Here is a 20,665-nt window from a genome sequence, read left to right on the forward strand (position 1 = left end):
GTGTCTCCATTGTAGCTCTCTTGCTCTGCTAAGACAGACTAGGCTCTCCCGAGAACACACCATGGTAGTTAGCAAGCTTTTTCTGTCAGGTGAGCCTGCCAGTCACTGGAAGGAGTCGGTACCGTTTTAGAACCAGATGGGATCTGGGCCAGAATTGAGGAGTCAGTTGTCAAATTGGAAAGTCTAGTTATGGAATAATCACTGGGCCATCTCAGTATTACCACAGAAGAAACCAGCCCCCTCATTACCACCAATCCATTTTTTTGTTTTATCAATCCTTCTTGTTACCAAAGCCATTGATGCTCCAGAGACAATGTCTCGCAAATGGAGAAGGTCTATGTTCGACTCTTGGATACCAAATTTGTGATGTTGTCCTACACCTCAAAAAAGTGTTTTAGGACAACAAAGTAAAAATATATTTTTTTTATTAAAGCAAAGCTAGAAAGACAGTATGTGACCCAGACAGATGCTGACACATTTGATAACAGGTGCAATGAGAGCTCTAATATCAGGATGAGAAGGTAGGTTGGGATTTGGCTCAAATTCATCTTAGGTAAGTGCTTCCCTTTGATCAGTTAACCTGGCTTATTTAATCATTCTTGCTATTACACTGTTTTATCAGTTTGGACCAGAGATTTCAAGGTTTGTCTACATATTAGATTTGGGCATTAAGATGTAGATGTTTGCTCATTGAAACAAAGAATGGCTCCTGTCAGATGCTCACTCCAAGGTAAATGTCCATCTTTGCGATAAGCATGCAAATGCTTTTTGCACACCATTGCAAATACTTTTTGTGCCCTGAAGAAACATTTTCCTAAGGATTTTCTTCCAGGCTAAGTGTGTTTCTTTCTGATATCTTTCTTTGGTTCTCAGAGCACACTAATTATAATTACTTGGGCAAGCAGACAAGGTCAAGGGAGAAATACTTTTTCTTCTTTTCTTTTTTAAAAAAACAGAATGTTACAGCTAATTGAGGGAGTATAAAATGTAAACAAAGAAAATGATGCTGGTAGTTTTTAATTAAGCTATTCATTAATACAACATTCGTCTCTAGATTACTGGCTGCTGGTTCCCATGATTCAGTTTTCCTGATCTATTTTGCCTCATTGTGAGCTTAGGATCTAGCTTCTCAGCGTCAGGGAATTGATGTGATGCCAAGAAACATAATTCATCTTCCTAATGGAATATTTCCCTGATTTCATTAACCTCTAACATTATTTGAATCCTGCAGTCTGGTCATAGTTTCTCTCATCCAAATATTTTTTTGTATTTAAATTTTTTGTCTTAAAAAGGTGCTACCTAAAATAACAAATAGGTGAGGCAAAAAGTATTAGTTTTCTCTTTATTTCTTTAAAATATATGTGACTGCTTATAGCAAAAGTTGTAATATTGTTTTTATGGTTTCTAAGTGTTTCATGTAATATACACAATAATTGTAGAAGAACAGGAAAGTGTTCCTTTATACTCTGCCGCACTTGCCATAGGAGAACCAGAAAACATTCACTTCCTTAAATAGGCATTGTTTGGTATTTCAAAAATAGTCCAGAAATAAAATAACATGTACATAGAAAAATCGTGACAAGAGCCAAGCACAGTTGGCTAACGCCTGTAATCCTTAGCTACTCAGGAAGCTGAGATCTGAAGATCAAGATTCAAAGCCAGCCCAGGCAGGAAAGTCCTTACAAGACTCTTAGCTCCAATAAACTACTCAAAAAAGTTGGAAGTGGTGGAGCACTAACCTAGAGCACAAAGAGCCTCAGGGTCAGTGCTCATGCCCTGAGTTCAAACCCCAGGACCAGAAAAAAAAAAATCCTGACAAAACTCAGGTGAAAATGTCACCAAATCAAGATTGCAAGTTACAGCACACAATTTGAGTATGAACCCCCAAATTGCTGGTGATGACTGGAACTTAATAAGCCATGGACATACACAAACTTATTACTCCAAGGGTATTCTTTTTGTTTCTTCAAGGGTACTTTTATGTCACCAGATGATGGATGAGGGCTTCTGTTCATTTCCTAGTTTCCATGAAAAATCACATGGAAAGCATTCATGATGTCTCACAAATAGTTGATTCTCATGAGGTAAAAGTTTTAGCAAGGATTTATTTTAGTATAGAAAGGTACAGTAGGAAGAAGTCAAAAAAGAAAGAAATATTTCCTCTTCTACCTGAAGGAAATGGGAATTAAAGACTCAAAATGGTGGTTCTATGCTAGGCACTGGTGGCTCATGCCTGTAATTCTAGCTACTCAGGAGGCTTCAATCTAAGGATTGCAGTTCAAAGCTAACTCAGGCATAAAAGTCTCATGGACTCATGAAAGTCCATGAGACTTTTATCTTCAATGAAGCACCAAAACAGCCAGAAATAGAGTTGTGGTTAAAGTGGTAGAGTGCTATCCTTGAAATAATGAAGATCAAGGACAGTATCCAGGCCCTGAGTTTAAGCTCCAGGAGCAGTGTGTGTGTGTGTGCCTGTATGTGTGTGTGTATGTGCACACACACACAAATCGTGGTTCTTAGACTTTCTGAGCTTATACATACACTTGGTTTTGCCAAACTAGCAGTTCCTAAGCCTTAGACCATGAGATGGAGTGGATAAAATGGGATAAGAAGCTAGGTGCTGGTGACTAACACCTGTAATTTTAGCTACTTATGAGGGTGAGATCTGAGGATCATGGTTCAAAGATGGTCCAAGCAAGGAAGTCCAGCTTATCTCCAACTAACCACCAGAAAACCAAAAGTGACACTTGTGGCTCAAAGTGGTAGAACACTAGCCTTGAGTTGAAGAGCTCAGGGATAATGCCCAGATCATAAGTTCAAGCCCAATGTATGATGGAAAAAAAATGAAATGAGGAAAAAACTGGGCAAAGACATTTTCAGGACTTCCTTGTGTGGCAAAGGCCATACAAGTCTTTTATTCTTTCTATCTCTATCCATTCATAAAGCGTTGCCCAATTTTTACTATTTTGACTGAGGGCAGATTTAGATAGCCCTTCCTAGTCTCCTAGTCTTGTAAGTAAACATTAAAAAATGAGCATAGTGGGAAAGTAGCTTATCTTTTGCTTTGTTTTCTTTTTAGTTTACTTCCTAGTTTTAACTTCGATTCTAGCCCTCTTGTTATTTGTTTAAAATAACATAATTTCCGTGCCACATCATCTATCTATCCTACCTCAAGGACATTATGGAAAATGGCATGAAAATTCATCCAAAAATTAAAAATACAACTCTTATGAGATGCAACAATCCCACATCTGAGTAAATAAAATCAAATGTTGGGGGATATATCTGTTCTCTTGTGTTCATTTCGGCTTTATTCACAATACTCAAATGTAAAATTAAAACTAAATATTATCCCTATGAATATTCATGGGAAATAACAAGTCAATTCAAAATTACTTTGGTTATTTATCTAGATGGAATGTACTTCTCAAATATTCATAATTCACATATTCTACATTAAGGACCCACAGTCATTTTTTTTATCAGATGTCATTAAAATATGTATAAATGCTCTTCTTCACTTGAGAGCTCTCTCTCAGAAAATTTAGGCAATTCATCCAAGTCACAGGCAAAGCTAAAAAGAAAGCCTGATAAGTGAGTTTGAAAACATGAACCTATCTCCACACTATGCTGTCTCCATAAAAAGTGACTGCTACAGAATGGTACAGAGCATCATTGTACCACCTTGGTGATAGGTGTTTTTAGCCTTACAAGTTATTACATGCTTTAGCTGTGTGTTGCAGTAAGTATGTACAAAGGCTCAGTGTCAAAACAAGCTTGGTTATGGTTGATATGGATTCATCTCAGAAGCAAAGGAAGTTTGACGTCTCTTAAATACAAAGGAGACAAAAGTGAGTATTTGAATATTCCTAGCTCCTGTCTTTGGAGGCCAGCACTGTACCACTAGGCCATATTCCCAGCCCCAGCTCCTGTCTTTGGGATAAACAGTCCTGGGAGGCCTCCTCTATGCTTTCGAAGGGTTGTTACAGAGAAGACCCCACTGCAGGGGGAAGCCATCATGTGGACACACACATATTTTCTTTTAGAAATCAAGGTCTATAACTGGCTTTGCATGTGATACATTGGTTTTAAGTGTTCCGCTTGAGGTCAGATGATATGCATCGCTGCCTAACCTTCAGGTGTGCAATATTTTCATCACTTGAAAAAGTTCCTTCATGCTTGTCATAGTCCATCTCTTGCTCTTCTCCATAGCCCTATTTGGGATAACTACTATTTATTTTAGTTTTTCAAATTCTAGAATTTCACACTAACAAACAATATGAACTGAGCTCATAAGTCCAGCATCATGTTTTTGAGATTCATTCAGGCCATTCCGTGTATCCATCTGACAATTTTGTTGTTTGAAGCTAATATTTTATTATACATATATATGACTTTTTAGCCATTTACCTTGCTGTGGTATTTAATGAGTCATTTCTAAGTTTGGTACTTTTGAGTGAAAGTACATATGGATACATGTGTTTTCCTTCTCAATGAAGCCTAGATATTAATACTCTCCTGGCTTACTCTCCCGTCTCCTCAATCCAGCTTCCTTCAAACCAACCATCAGTACCTCATCTCAGGCTTGATTTGCAGAATTTTAAAAAATAAACGGCTCATGATTTGATACCCATCCTCCACTGAAGAAACCACATGCATTTGTTTGCCTTGCTCTTTTTGCCTATAGCCGACTTCTTATTGGCCACAAGACCCACCCAGCAACATAATTCTTGGTCTCTTCAGATGTCATGGAACTGTTTCTTATGTGGCTATCCTCACTCCATTGCTTTTACAGGGAACAAAAATATTCACCCTAGTTATGTTAAAGAAGAGTACCTCTGGAGTAGAATGCTGGTGGCTCATGCCTGTCATCCTCACGACCCAGGAGGCTGAGATCTGAAGCTTGCAGTTAGAAGCCAGCCCAGGCAGAAGAGTCTGTGAGAGTCTTGTCTCCAATAAACTACCAAAAAGCCAGAAATGGACCTGTGGCTCAAGTGGTAGAGCACTAGCCTTTAGCAAAAGAAGCTCAGGGACAGGACACACACACAAACACACACACACACACACACACACACACACACACACACACACACACACACTGCCTCTAACATCTTAATTGATATCTTACATGGCCTTGATTTAAGTTGTCAACCATCAACCTGAACTTCAGAATCTGATCTACGGACACATGTTCCTACCAAAAAGAACCTGTGATAATTGTTATCTACCAGAGCTAGGCAGTGGCTACAAGCTATCTACAACCTATAATTGCACCAGAAATAAGAAATATGAATAAAAAGAAAGGGTCATCCCACAAAGCATATGTTTAAGATTTTTTCCAAAGAATATGCTTAAAAACATAAATGCAACAGTCGCTTGCTGAAGAAACTTCTACTGACCTAAGCTGTAGTAATTTGCATGGAAAAAGAGTAACATCTGAAACCAATGAAACATACCAAATTTTGACATATACAATTCCACAAATTCTGAATCAGCTTAAATGTTCAATAGAACTAAATAAACTAAATAGAACTAAATTAAAATATTGATATAAAATTTGAGACTTTATGCAACTTTTAGTTATTGTAAGTATACAAGTGAACAGACTACACAAATAAAGAACTAAATAAAATACACAATTTTGCCCTATGCCGAATACAATTTTGTTATTTCAAAGTATCCAGAGTTGATGAGAAGTAATTCCTCTTTTCGGAGAATTATAGTTTGTGAATGCAAAAATCAAAGTAAAATTGAAAACTAGTAAAATAATGGATCTAGTCAATGTTCACTGATGGATGTTAAAACCACTAGTGGAAAAACTGATGGGAATTTTTTAATAATGTGGGGATCAGAAAGATACTAATCAAACACACTCATTGCTTTATTTATCCTTGTGTTCCTTCCTATTGTTATTGTGAAGTAGAGTGGGGGTTCTCTACAATGAAACAGGGTCCCCCCCAAGGGAGGGGATTCCTGGTTCCCCCAAGCATCTACCACACAGTCTCCAGCTACAAAATGACAAAAAGACGGATTTATTGGGTAAGTAAAGAGTGAACAAAAAGTGAACCAATCGGCCTTGGTCGCAGCCCAGACTCGGGAGCCAAAACTGCCAACCACGTGTGCAGGATCAGGGCCCAGACTCAGGAGCTGGAACCGCATGCGCATGTGGCCGTCCAGCCTGGTTATAAGGCAAACATCACAGCCAAACTTGCCGCACGCAGGTGGCCAATGAGGTTACAACACTTACAGAGCATGCCATGTCACACACAAGTGGCCAATGGAATTACAATCTGACTCATAGCAACTGTTTGAACCAACCTATCATTTTAGTTAGACTTGGCCCTCAGATTTGGCGGGACTCACATGAGGCAGGCGGATACGCCTACTCAGGGGAGGGCACAGGTTTAACCTTGAGCACTACTCAGGTGGTCAAGCAGTTTACACAATCTTATCACAGAGAAGGGGAACTTCCCTGGATAGGGCAGGGAGATCTTAGTAAAGATGGAGTAGGCTTCTGCTCTCTTTAACTAATCTGAGATGGAGTCAATCTGACACCCCTCAACAGCCAATGATTGCACTGGCCAGATCTGACCTCCACATTACAGTTACCCTTCCATGGATTCAAATCAGAAAAAGACAAAAAATAAAATCCCTAAATTTCCAGTCAGTGTATCAGATATATAGGGCAGCTTCATCGACCTTGGTCCTTAAATCTGGCAAAAGAAGAATTTAGGAAAGATTCGAGCATAGAATAATGGTAATAGAAAAGTCTGTAGAAAATAAATATGATAGGCAAAGAAAGCATGTGGCATAGATGTGCCGTGAGAAGACCCATCTCAACTATCTTGAGCCATCTTCATGGCTACAGAGATTGGCCTTGGGCTAAAAGGAAGAATTGAGGTCCTTGAAGATGATTTTCTGATTGTTTTGTCCCCTTTCTTTTTCCTATAAAGGCACCAAAGAATTGGGGTCTCATCCTTATTTCCTTATTATTCTTTTGTTTTTCTTACTTCCTCATTCTTTTTTAGTCTCCTATCCCCAGTTCATTGTCAGTCAGATTTTATCTTTGCAAGTTGTATAGGCCTCAATTCCATGACTGTCTGCTTTTCTACAAAGGACCACAACTTTTCTTTTTAACTGATTAATTTTTGAGTTGTGAAAAGTGACTTAAGCAGACAGTGAGACAGGAAACAGCCAGTACCACAATGGTATTCTTATTCTTAGAAGTAGAATCTAGCTCATTGAATTCATATACTACTCTGTTAAATGGCAATTTCTTTGTATAACTACTTTAAGATAAAAATAAAACAAAAACAAGTAGAATCTGGGTCTAAAGGTGTCTAGCTCTAGTTATTTGTGTAAATAACTGTAGAGCAGGAGAAACAAATTAGGAGGTTTACAATAACAATAACAACAACAACAACAACCCACCCAGCAAGTGTGACTTCTTCTGAAAATGACTGAGTTTTCCAACAAAGCAATGGCAAAGAAAAGAGTGGGAATGGGCGGGGCCTGTGAGGTAAGGCCAGTTTCTATAACCCGGGGACTTCAGATCCTACCTCAAACAAGCCACTTGCAGGAAGGCATAGCTGAGATAACTAGGGAAACTTGAATAGGAGCTGAATATTAGATATGATGTGTAAATTATAATTAAACTCTCTAGGTGTTTTAAAGTAAAGGACTTTATGAAAAATATTCTAATTTGTTGGGGCTACATGATGATATATTGACAGAGTGAAAAATATGTATTGTGATTTACTTTCAAATATTCCAAAATTTAAAAAAAATTAAGTTAATCTCTGCATTCCACAGGGTTTATAAATAAGTGGATAGTTTTTAAGCTGGGTGATATATACCAGGGTATTTGTGTTTCTGTCCTTTCTCATTTTTGAAATTTGTAATGTAATGGTAGAAATTTGACTGCATCTTTCAGACAATGCCACATTGTCTGTATTATTAGCAGACTTAGGATCAGAGACCTCTGGCTTTGACATCTCTCTAAAAGAAACCCACTGGGGATCCCCCACTAGAGAAATCCAGCTTCACTCTTGCATCTGCCTGCAAGGTGCCAGTTCTGGGAGGGATTGAATTACAGCTCCATCCTTACCAGGCTCCCTGCTCTTGGCTCCCAATTGTCTAGCTCTCAAAGTTCTGGGACTCTGTGAGTACCATGGTTATCTTGAGCACTTACACCTGCCTTCAGCTCTTCTTTGGGATAAGGTAAGCCAAGGTGATCAAAAGCAAACATTAATAAGCAACTAAGAACTACCTTGTGGAAGTTTTTCTGACTGTGAATGTTTTGCATGGCTTTTCACCCTACTCTCCACACCACATCATTTCCTTCTCCTCCTTCCCTTCCTACTCCCTTTCCTCCTGCCTCTACTCTTCCCTCCTCTATTCTTCCTCTGGTCTCCTGTGGTGAACACTCTGGTGTCTCCTCTTCTTAATTAAAAAAGCATGATGCTGTGCAAGGTTTAGATATTTGGCCTCAGTCTGTGCTAACAAATGAAAACAGTGTTATTCTAACTCACTTTGGATTATCCATAGGATGAAGCTTGGGAGCTCCCAGAGCCTCTAGGATTGGGAGGAGAAACAACCAGAAGACTAGGATATGCTCAGCTGTTGGCATAACGCTCCACCGTAAATGATGAAACACCAGCAGAAGTGGTGCAGTAGGCTCTGAGCCTGACTCTGAGGCACAGACAACTGTAGAAAGCAGCTCTTCTCTCCACTGTCCCCAGGCCTTGAGACTTAGTCTGAACTAAGGACTGGCCAGGTTCCTGAGAGTGGCTCACAGGCAATCTGCTTAAGGAGTCAATAGCACACTCAGAGCTCATAACTGCTCAGACCTGAGGAGCTCCTAGAGCTGGAGTGAGGTGACCAGAGGGAAGGGGACACATCCACTGAGGTTTCTGAAAAGGGCTCAAGAATAGGCTGCAGTGGAGCCCTATCTGTAAAGGAAGGCACCATGGCCCTTCTGGCCTGGGGGAAGCCAGCTCTCCCACCAGCTGATGGGCCTTGATGTTGACCTCTGTGTTGTCTTAATATCATCTCTTTGAACCACAAGGCCACACGTGTTTATGCACTTGTGGTGGGTGTGCATACATGTTTCTGTATAAATATGAGTGTGGGGGTGTGTATATTGTATATGTATGGTATATGTGTGGTGTATGTGTGGTGAATCATGTGCATATTGGTGATGTTACTAGACATTCATGAAGTCTTCATTGTTTTGGTGTTTGGTTATGCAAAATTCTATGCATATACACAGGCAGAATAAATAATGTAATAAATTCTAGTATTCCATAAACCTGGCTCTGATCATGATCAAGTCACTGCTTATCTTACTTCAACTATACATGTTTGGGTTTTATTTTTTGAATGTACTGGATGAATTGGAGGTTGAATTCATGGTCTTGAACTCTCACTAGACTTCTTCACTCAAGGCTGGTGTTCTATGGCTTAATCCATACATTCACTTCTGGCTTTTTAATAGTTATTTGGAAATGAGTCTCTACATATGTCTGTCTGCCTGGGCAATCTTTGAACCTCAGTCTTCAGATTCAGTCTCCTAAGTAGCTAGGATTACAAGTGTGGGCTATCAGCGTGTGTGTGTGTGTGTGTGTGTGTGTGTGTGTGTGTACATACATATACATATATATGATTTTCAAGAAATCACAACATTTTATTTCAACATGTTTTGTTTTATTTGTGTATTTATGTACTGGTCCTAAGGTTTGAACACAGTACCTGGGTGTTGTCCTTGAGCTTTTGTGCTCAAGGCTACTACTCTACCATTGGATCCAAAGCTCCACTTCTGACATTTTTTTGTGATGAATTGGAGATGAGAATCTCATACACTTTTCTTCCCATGCTGGCTTCTAATCATGAGCTGTTGATCTCAGCTCCTGAGTAGCTAGGATTATAAGTGTGAGCCACCATCACCTAGCACAGCTTGTTTTATTATGTATCACCAAAATAATATTTTGTCTCGATTTTTTTTATCAAAAGTTAAAATAGACACATACATATAAATACTTTTCTGAACCATCTGAATATAAAACATGCCAGAACAATTCATCTTGAAATATTTCAGCATCTCTCTCCTCAAAACAAAAACACTTCAATAGACCACTTTAAAGAATTATACACTGATAGTTACATGCAATTTATGTTTATTACCCAGTTATTTCAAAAATATCAACAAGGATTCATTTTATAAACATAATTTTAACACTTTTACTACATTTAAATTGTTAGTGATAATTTTTAATCATCAATTATCTAGTCAATTATATTCTTCTCAATCTCTCTTCCTTTATTTACCTCTCTCCAGTTGTTTCTCTCTTAATTTATTTATAGAACAAACCTCAAAAGCTGTTCTACAGAGTTTCCCAAATATGGATTTTGTTGAGTGCTTTCTGGTGTTCTGTTCTTCATCTTTGTATCTCTTTTTTATCTTTTTCTTTTTCATCATTTTTTTTGTTTTTGTGTGGTATTAAAATCAAACCTTGGGCATCTCTGTCATTTCAATAAATTGCAGCTATGCCTAGACACTTAAAAAGCAATCCAATTTTCATCTAGTCAGGTAGCATGCAGCACCTAATCGTCCTTCACTGGAGACCTTATCAGCTGTTAACCTAGATCCACTAATTTATTAGGAGCTTGTAAAATGGTAATATTCTATATGTGTTATTTTTGGATACTCTACTAGTCGTAAAAAAATAAAAAAGCTTAGAAGTGTTTCTAGAGTTTCTCTTTACCAAGAAAATAAATTTAGCCTTTCATCAATTAATTGTTGTAACTACTGCATACTATGCTTAGCTCTCTTATAGGAGCCCATAGGCTTAACTCTTGCATAGGAAAGGAAAAATAAATACTTGATTTTCATCCATTATCAAAATAGTGAGTTTATCTACAAACACCCTTCACTGAGGACAATCAGACAATCAGTTTTCCTACTTTAAAGCATTTTGTTATGAAATGATGGTTTTAGATATGTTTGATGAAGTTAATTTATGATCATTATGGAATTTATTGATGCTTGAGTCTCCCATTTCTTAGTTAGTGGAACCCTCTGCATTTTGTCCTCTGTGTCTCTCTGACATGATCTTGTTATTCCGTGGTCGCTTCCTTGCTTTCCAGTGAGACAAAAAGTACAGGCTCAAATTGTACATTTTCAGCTACAGACCTATAATCAGCCATTTTTTCCAAGAAGCTTTGGCTTCTTTGAGTGATGAATGATATATAATGACTACAATTTGGGTGTTACGGGTTTTCATCACTACAGCACTGCCCATTGTTTCCGAGCCTTCCTGAAGATGGAGATAGATAATATGCATTTATAAATTATAGGGTTTTTACCTAACCTCATCAATCACACAGCATTCGTCTTTATCCTATGCTTAAAATCCTGGCTCTCAATGACACCACTTTAATTAATCATTTTTTATCACAATCAGTCACAAAGCAATCACACAGCAGTCTTAAATGAACAATATTAGCATTAGGAGAGAGTATGATTATGACTACAGATGAAACTTATCCTTCAGCTCTTTTCTTCCTGGGTTATTCTGACTAGATGTACGGCAACAATACCCAGGCTGAGTCCCTTGGAATAGGTCCTCTTTTTCATGTGGGTATCTTGCTGTACATGTGCATAACACCTTCCCCAAAGCCTATTAAAGGAACTACAAAAGAGGAGAAAAGTCTGTTGATTTTTTTTTGTTTTTTGGTTTTTTGCTAGCCAAAATCACAAAGGAGGGGAAATGACCATCTGTCTCTTCAGTGAGCATCAATGCTGACATCAGTGAATAGCAATGCCAGTCAGCTGAAGACCCTCTAAAGCCCCAGTCCTAAGTGAGTGGTAGCCTTTCAAGGGTCAGTGAATCTGTCAGTGCCCATCTCTGAAAAACATCTAGGAGAAGAAGTACATATTTCTTAGTAAATAAAATTTAAACATTTTGTTTAAATGAATCTTGTGCAAAAAAAAATACCAAGAATACTACTTTTGAGGATATAAATACTGATTTTTGGAAGCAACAAATAGGGATATTCGCTCTTCTTCCAGCACCTAACTCCATTTTCTGTAACCACAGCAAAACACTCAATGCTATATACTTCATAAAGTAAAAAGGCTGGGCGCCGGTGGGTCACGCCTCACTCCGGAGGCTGAGATCTGAGGATCAAGGTTTGATGACAGCTGGGGCAGGAAAGTCCCTGAGACTGTTATCTCCAATTAACCACCAGAAAACCAGAAGTGGAGCTGTGGCTCAGAGTGGTAGACGACTAACCTTGAGTGAAAAAGCTCTGGGACAGCACCTAGGCCCTGAGTTCAAACCCCAGGACTGACAAAAACAAACAAATAAGACAAGGTAGAAAGATTCGTTTCACACATGATTCTGGTGATAGCAGGGTCCAAGCACACAGCATTGGCTGGATAAGTCACAATCATGTGCATAAATGGACAGAAACTGATAGCAGTCAGAGGAAAAGTAAACAGGGAAATATCACTGGCACATAGACGCTAAAAAGCCAAAACCTGACAATGAAATGAGAGCAGAGGGGGAAAAAGGAAAAAGAGTGAGGAAATAAGGATAGGGCATTAATGCTTTTGTGTTATGGCCTTATAGGAATGAGAAAGGAGACACACCAACAGAAAATCATCTTCAAGGATCCCAGTTGAGACCCATCTCTGTAACTATGAGGATGGCTGAAGATAGTTGAGATGGATTGGAGTGCAGCCTTTCCATGTCATATTCATGCCACATACTTTCTTTCCCTACCATAGTTCTTTTCTACTAAACTTTCCTATCACCTTTACTATGTTCAAGCCTTACCTGAATTCTTCTGTTTTTAGACACAAGGACTTAGCTCAGTTTTTCTGCCCTCCATTTCTGGAAGCACATTTGGTACATCTGCTGGGAATTTAGGGAGTAAATTTGTTTTTTTATAACTTGGATTCATGGAAAGGTAACAAAACTAGCCACATGAAGAAGGGGGCAAAAGTTGGCATTCCTGAATTCCTTCCCAGAGATCATCATTAATCCCATCTAAGAGTGGAGCCCTTAGAACTCAATTACTGGGCACTAAGCCCTACAACTTAAAGTTTATATCACTTCAAATGGCTACACTGGGGACTGGGCTTCCAGTATATAACCTTAGAAGGACATACTCAAATCATATCCAGTCCCAGCTCCAGAGGCGAGCAACAAAATTCATGTCTTTGGTTAGATGAAAGTAGGCTTGGAAATGAAGACGAAAGCCTTTCTAATGACCTAGCCATCATATTCTTTGGTCTTGGTGAGCCACCTAAAAGCCACAGTTCTGGAAGAAGTGCAACAAAGCCTGAGAAGGCAGGGACAACTTAGAAAACAGGAAGGAGGCAGTAGAAATGTCCAGAGACAAATAGGAAAGGGAAGGGCTGAAGAGACCTCAGGGTCTCATGTATCACTATATGACCCTGGTAGGGTGAGATGCAAGAGGAAGCGCATGACTTGTTAGAGGTCTAGACAGACCTACCTCCTCTGACTTCTATACACAGGAAAGGCATCCTTTTCCTTGTAGTACCCAGAGAAGCCCCAGCATTCAACAGAGGCTGCATCTAATAGACCTTCTCATTTATAGCCTCTGAATGGTCAAGAATGAACATTTTAATCAAGCACGCTTTTCAAGAGCCTGTTTTACTCTTGGAGAAAACAGATGACCCGCAGTGCAAGTAGGATAATAACATCAACATAAGGATCACCTATCTAAGTAGAATAATAAAAGCAACCATGGCAATAATAACAAAACATACTAGTCTGAAATAGGGAGGCCATGCACCAATCTTGGCATCTCCTTTTGCAGTCTCATCTTCAATTTAGGAATCTGGCTCTACTATTGCTAAACTGTGAGTTTATCTCAGAGATAATTAAAATACCTACCTCAGCATGTCATTTACATGATAAATATAAAGAGCTATAAAGTGCCTGTTCAACATCTTATATCTAACAAATGACTAGGAGCTACATTTCGTCATAGTCACTATGTGTTAGATGCCAAACTTAGAAACATTAGGAAACAGCGAGATTGCCAGAAGCCTTCCACTTCTTGCTCTGGAAGGCAGGTCGGGGCCTTTGACAACAGTGACTCTGGCTCTGGTGCATGGATACAGCAGACTGTGGAGAGTGTTCTGTTCCTCAGGCTTAGCAGAGGGAAATTTCCTGCCACAGAGCTGATGTGAGAACAGCTAGGGGAATTGTACTGTGACTTTCTAAGTTCTGCCCAGCAAAGGTGAGTTTGAGCACCTTTTTTTGGATTCAAGAGATCCAGAACCTTAAAGAAACAAAAACAAAAACAGCATCATTTTCATCTCAGAGGGGTTTTGAATAGAGAAGATCCTGATCCTTTAGAAACTGTAAGTTTCTTCCCAAACAATCAATTAAAAAGCCATAAGGCTCTATTCTATTCAGGGAATTCATTAGTGTTGCTTTGAAGAAATTAAAATGAATGTTCAAGAGCTCCTTTTAGACTTGTGAGAATTCTATGACAGTGTAAACTTCAACGAGAAGATTATATTAGTAAGAGAGTGAGCAGTGAATACATTTGCATTTTATGAATGGAAAATGTTTCCTGAAATTAGCATCAAATGAGAAACACTAAGAAAGATAAAGCACAGTCAGAGAAAGCAGAGGAGGAAGCCATGGCCGGGCAGACAATCTTAGTTCTCTGAGCCATTTTCCTCCTTTGCCCTGCATGCAGTAGGTCAGATATAGTGTGGGCCCCTGACTTTGCTGGGCAGGGTTGGTAATACATGAGAAAGTGAACTAATAAAATAGAAGGATTCTCCTTTGCCTTTGAAGCTGGGCCTTCACCCATGGTTGGAGGCGAATGGGGAAATGGGGGCTTTAAGGAGTCACTGTTTTGTTCATTGAGTGAATAATTGAAAGTTGAGAAGGTCTAAAACATGTATCAATTCTCACCTCTCTCCATCTTGTGAATACCTTTCTTCCTTGAGGTTGATGTCATCTGATCCCCTGGAAGCTCCTTCCTTCATTGTCCTTATTGGTGCTGTTACTGTCACCTTGTCTCCCACTCAAGGGTCACCTGCTTACCATGTGCTTTTCATCTCAAAGGCAGTTGCTCTTTCTTAGGGCTTTTCCATCCACATGACACCTGAGCTTCAGACTCCTTCCTGCCTTACCTTCCTGTCTGCAAGCACCATCTTCCTGCCCCTTGGTGGCCAGCCACTGTCATTTTCCTAGCCTGTTCTGTCACCAAAGAACACTGTGGTCCTAAAGAGGAACCAGATTGTTCATTAAATCATAACCCCAAAAATTCATTTTCTCATGGAATTTGAATGACATAGTTCTTCATCCCTGTCAAAATTCCTAGTGGAGCAATTTTACAACTTTTTCTTTCTATTTGTTTAGGGCCATTGAATGTTTATTTCCTTTATTACCACTATTAAGTCTATAGTCAGCATTATGATTGCTTCCTTTTAATTAAGCTCCATTCCCAGTTCACTGTAGTTATTTTACCAATATGTTTACCAATATGTTACTTTGCCAACATGTTCTCAGTCCGCATGTTAACAAACTGGCCTACTGGTTCTACAGAAACAGTCTGCTCTGTACAGAATTCCTGCCCTGTTTCATGCAGAGTTTGCATTTATTTTAAGTGATTTCTCTAGACAAGAGACACCTCCATTGCCTTGGCATTCTGTATCCCCAGACAAGGAGGCATTCAGCAAGGGTGAGTAACATTCTTTCCATGATGTCCAGAGTTTTGGGCCTTGGTTGGCAAGGACAATGGCCTTCCTGTTAACTTTGAAAGCTCAATGTGAGGAATAAGTGAAACATCAGAAAAATTTGTCACTCTTTCCCCATTCTGAGCATAAGAAACAAGAATAGTTATTCCCAAGGCAATTCTTATCCATGTCTTTTTCATTTTCCTTTGATTGGTTTGAGTGTGTGAGTGAGTGGTAAGAATCACTTCCAAAGCAGAAGAAAGATAAAAATGTCAGGCCGAAGCAGCTGACCAGAGGCCCACAGCCCTGCATGCCTTCTCAGTGGGAAGGTGTGCCTGAGGCTTTGTCACAAGGCCCAATGAACTAGTTTTGGTTGGGTAGGGCATGCTTTTCTGACTTTCTTGCAAGTTGACAGATATTACTTAACTGTAAATCCAGGAACTTCATTTGGAGTGTTAAGAATAGAGAAGTCTGGTTTGGGAAATGTCCTAAATGTCCTTAACTCCCCTGATTTCTTCTACAGTGAAGTAAAGGACAAGAAGTAAGGGGAAGGCAAGAGAAAGGTAAGAAGTAGAAGGAAGAGGAGGAAGGGAAACGAGGACAAGGAGGAGACAAAGGCAGAAGAAAAGGACCAGAAAGGGAAGAAGGAAGAGCTACCATTTATCAATTGATTTCTGTACGTGGCAATTTCTAAACGATTTCTTCACAATTTCTCATTCTTTTAATCTTTAAGAAAATCTGTTATGGTGAGCTACTATTGTTCTTATTTTCACAATTGACATAAACTGGAACTTAAGAAAGAAGATGGATCAAACTTTATCTATTCATGAAAAGAAGAATCCACATTTGTCTCAGACAGTCTAAACTTAGAGCCCTAGACTATTATTCATTCCATTATATTTTTAAATGGCAATAAAGTTCCAGAATAAAATAAAACACGTGGGAAACATGGAGTAATTGATGCTTGCCAGCATCAAATGCGTGGAAGATATAGGCTATCTTCACCAAGTGATACCAGTGAATGTTGTTAGCATTTCCCCCCTATACCCCCTAGCCTCCTCAGGTCCTCAGGTCCTCCTATTAGCCCCCAGATCCACCCATACCGAAACTTCCTGCCCTAGAGCTATAATGGGCCACTCCCACTCACCATTCAGACTTGCCTACTTCCCCAGAACTACATAAGCCACCACCTGGATTAAGGTGCGGCCTGTATAACCACCATGTTGCTCCCTCTCCTGTGGAAGATATGACCCCATTAATAAACCTCCTTATGAGCCTTCTTCTCCTGTCTGTGACTATCTCCGCATGGTCCCCTGGGATGGCTGGGACATATCTTTCATTGGTGCAGAAGGGGGAAGGTTCCCCGGTGGATTTGTTCTTCATTTGCGGGGGGGGGGGGGGGGGGGGGGGGGTGGTGTCCAAGCTGCTCTCAGGATCTATTCTGCTGCCCTAGGCCCCCCCGGAGGACCACGGAGGTAACTTTCTCCTGACCCAGCTGCTCTACTTCCATCCACCACAACAGCCACGGATTTGAACCTCCAACCAGTGTGAGTGACCATTAGCCCGGGAGCTCGGATCCGATTTTCCATAAGGCCACTGCACCACACTGACCAAAATCTTGGCGCCAAGTGGGACCATAAGCAACCAGGAGAGGGAAAGGGAATCTGCAATTGTGGGTGAGGACTGCATTCCAGGTGATCACTTATATATCTCTGGGGCTAGAGGGGAAATAGATAGGTCTGAATGGTGAGTGGGAGTGGCCCATTATAGCTCTAGGGCAGGGAGTTTTGGTATGGGTGGATCTGGGGGCTAATGGGAGGAGGTGAAGACCTGAGGGGGATGGGAATGCTAACGAATGTGGACATTTGCTAATTTTTGGCTATGACCACAATCAAATCTTGAGCCTGATTGCTTCCAGGCCAGGACTATATCAAAGGTGAGGTTTTGCATTCAGCACTGCCAAACATAATGTTGTACTTCTCCAATACTCTAGCTCTGCCTCTTCCCACCCCTACTGTTTGCTCTGGAAACTTTTCTTTTCCTTAAAACCAAAGCCGCTGTCCTCCCCCCCCCCCCCCGCCCCCCACATTTCCCACATACTCTAATGTCCTCATCTCTTCATGGCAATCTCCCTCCAATTAAAGATGGTCCTTAACATCTGCTCAGAGCTCTTTTACTTTAGGCTGGCTTGAAAATGATCACACCTTAAATCTCTATCTTTCACTAGGCTGAGCGAGTAGGGGTTTGATCTTATTTTCAGACATTAACAGTAACAGTGGCTGCAGCTCCCAGTTACCCAATCATCCCGAAGAGAACCAAGTCACACTGAAGTATGCCCCAGACATTGTCACATTGTCGGGTCAACAAGGGTAACAAGTGCATTTTCCACTTACAGTATTTTCAATTTAACATGGGGTTATTGGGGCCAAACCCCATCACACGTCCAGGAACATTATCTGGAAATTCATTTCTTTCTGTGCAGGGACATTGCTCCATTATGTCTCAAGAAACTGTCCATCCAGTGCTATCCAGTTTCCCACAGAGTAAAGCTTCACTGACAGGCATAAATCGTACTCTCCTTGAAAGATTTCACTTTGTTTTTTGTCCATCCTGTTATCTAACATAAAAAAAAACCTACTACATCACATGTGTCAATGCTATAAATTTATTTATATTTACTCAGAGTATTTGAAACACTTGAAATATTTGGCTGTATACTAGGAAGCTCTCTCTCTCTCCTCTTACCTTCCAAAACATTGTCCTCTTCTAGATTTTTTTTCCTATTATGATTTTCCCCCAATGTATTGTATTTATTGTGGTAACATTCACAAAATAAAATATTTAAACCCCTTTAAGAGTGTAAATCAGTGGCATTAAGTTCATTCATGATGTTGTATCAATGTCCCTACTTTCTATCTCCAGAACTTTTTCATTATCACAACACAGAAAGTCTACTGTAAATAATAATCTGCTAAATAATAACCCCTAATATAACACAGGAGATTACTGGTTTAGGCTAAGCTCCTGCAAATCAAATCAGAATCCCTCATACTGACAGTCCATCCCAGCATCTGAAACTTAGCTTTTTTCCTGACTTGAGGAAGCAAGAGAGAGGCAAATACCCACCAGGGCAACTAGCTGGTATGAAGGAACAGTCCCCAATGCTTTAGCCTGTACAAAAAGCCTCACTTTATAATAATGAGTCTGCTTTGGTTTGCTATTTTTGCTTGTCTCAGCTTTTTTCTGCTTATAAAGCCAACTTCCTCTGCTCATTTCACTGGAACACTATTTTATAGAATAATGAGGTACTGCTTGATTTTAGAATCACAAATAAAAAGTCAATTAGGTTTTTAAACCAAATCGGTTGTAATCTTGTCTTCTGACACCTCTCCCCAAAATAGCACTAAACAGTAGCCTCTCCTTATGCTCATTTCTTCCTCTTCTTCATTCTACTTTTCTGTCTCTGTGGATTTGACTACTGTAGGTAACTTACATAAATGGAATCATATGCCATTTGTCCATCTGGTTATCACATTCCTCTCAACATGTTTCCAAGGAAGCCATGTCAGAATTGTTTTTAGACTTTATAATATTTATATTACTTTGTTTATCTATTTTTGTACCAGTGAACATTTGGGCTGCCCTTTAGCTACAATGCTTTAATCAACTGGATTTTTCAAGTATCTGTTTCAGGCTTTGCTTTCGATTCTTTGAAGAATATGCATAAGATTGAAATTGCAGCAAGATATATTAACTGTATGCTTAGTTTTTTGAAGAATTATCAAGCTTCTCCACAGCAGCTTCTTTATTTAAAGTTCCAACCGGCAACAAAGTAAACATTCTAATTTCTCTGAAACCTGAGAAATGCTTACTTTTCTTTTGGTTTTCCTTTTAAATAGCCATCAAGCAGGATGTTGTAGTTTATTGTGATTCTGATTTACATTTTACTAATGACCAAAATATTTCTGTGTGTTTAATGGTCATTCTCATTTTGTTGGAGTAGCTTTATTTGCTTGTTGTTGAGTTCTAAGAGGTCTTTTTTTTTTTTTGTCATAGGGCTTGAACTCTGGGCCTAGGCCCTGTCCCTGAGCTCTTCAGCTCAAGACTAGCACTCTACCACTTGAGCCACAGTGCCACTTCTGGTTTTCTGGTGGCTAACTGGAGATAAGAGTCTCACGACTTTCTTGCCTGGGTTGGCTTTGAACTGCAGTCCTCAGATCTCAGCTTTCCAACTAGCTAAGATTACAGGTGTGAGCCACAAGCACCCAGATCTAAGAGTTCTTTAAATGTTTTGAATGTTACTCCACATGTTCATAGTATTTTGTGTTTACACTTTGGATTTTAGCTATTCCAATAGAGGTGCTGTCTTAACCCATTTTGTGCTGCTATGGTGAAGTGCTGAAGACTGGGTAATTTGTTAAGCACAAAATTGTCAGCTCAGTTATGGAGGCTTGGCAGTCCAAGTTAAAGATATGGTTGGCTGAACTTTTGAGAACAACTATTTCCTGCTTTCAGATCACATTTTGTTGCTGCATTTTGTAGAAGGACGGGATACTGTGTCTTCACATGGAAGAAAAGAGAAGGTCAAGAAACAATACTACACATTTATTTTATACAACTCATAATCTGATTCATGAGAGGACTGTACAGTCAGATTACCTCCTAAAGTTCTTTTTTTTTTTGCCAGTCCTGGGCCTTGGACTCAGGGCCTGAGCACTGTCCTGACTTCTTTTTGCTCAAGGGTAGCACTATGCCTCTTGAGCCACAGTGCCACTTCTGGCCATATGTATATATGTATATATATATATATGGTACTGGGGAATTGAACCCAGGGCTTCATGTATTTGAGGCAAGCACTCTTGCCACTAGGCCATATCCCCAGCCCCCTCCTAAAGTTCTTAATACTGTCACAGTAGCCATTAAGCTTCAACACTA

This window comes from Perognathus longimembris, chromosome 3, assembly GCF_023159225.1.
Source record: "Perognathus longimembris pacificus isolate PPM17 chromosome 3, ASM2315922v1, whole genome shotgun sequence".
In the NCBI taxonomy this organism is placed as follows: domain Eukaryota; kingdom Metazoa; phylum Chordata; class Mammalia; order Rodentia; family Heteromyidae; genus Perognathus; species Perognathus longimembris.